Source organism: Octopus bimaculoides, chromosome 22 (genome assembly GCF_001194135.2).
Source record: "Octopus bimaculoides isolate UCB-OBI-ISO-001 chromosome 22, ASM119413v2, whole genome shotgun sequence".
In the NCBI taxonomy this organism is placed as follows: Eukaryota; Metazoa; Mollusca; class Cephalopoda; order Octopoda; family Octopodidae; genus Octopus; species Octopus bimaculoides.
Window position 1 is genome coordinate 22,223,404 of NC_069002.1, and position 1,022 is coordinate 22,224,425.

Below are 1,022 nucleotides of genomic sequence, written 5' to 3' on the forward strand. Positions count from 1 at the left end.
TATAAACACAGATAGATAGATAGATAGATAGATAGATAGATAGATAGATAGATAGATACTTAGGTAAACATAGGCACCCATATTTATATATATGTATGTATGAATGTATTTATGAATGTATGTTTATATAATAATATAACAATGACGTAACTTGGTTCATAGAAAGAGACGCTGTTGATGCTGCTGTCTCCGTGTACCTAAGTTATCAAAATATAATTCTGACCTTAGACAACAGACCAAAATAACTGCCGGCTGGCAAATATTTTCATTATATCTACTCAACAACCATATAGGTATGTGTAGACATGTGTATAAGTGTGTGTATGTGCGTGCGAGCGTGCAGGTGTGTGTGTGTGTGTGTGTGTGTGTGTGTGTGTGTGTGTGTGTGTGTAATTTATTTGATTTGTGAATTTTTATTTTCTTTCTTTTATTTTTCTGTTTACATTTGGTTTCCAATTTAGTAACACCAACGCGACTCTCTTGGAAAAAAATGATATTAATGATAAAGAAATGGAAAATTTGTTAAATATTTGAGTTGAAGAGAAACCGAAATATGAAAACACAAAGAAGTTAAAAAGCATAAAAGATACTTCAAGTAAAGTATGACCAACCAGTTTAAACATGGCGGACCAAAGATCGGACGAGCTCTAAGCACTCACTATTGTCCTTGTAGTTTCATTTTTGGGCGTCCAATATTGAGCACATATACATGTGTGAATGTATGTATGTATGTATGTATGTATGTATGTATGTATGTATGTATGTATGTATGTATGCATGTATTTATGCATGTATGTGTGTGTATGTGAAAATGTATGTGTGTGTATATATATATATGTATATATATACATATATAAATATATATATGTATGTGTGTGTATGTGTATATATTATGTGGTAAGTAGCTTGCTTACCAACCACATGGTTCCGGGTTCAATTCCACTGCATGGCACCTTGGGCAAGTGTCTTCTACTATAGCTTCGGGGCAACCAAACCCTCGTGAGTGGATTTGGTAGATGGAA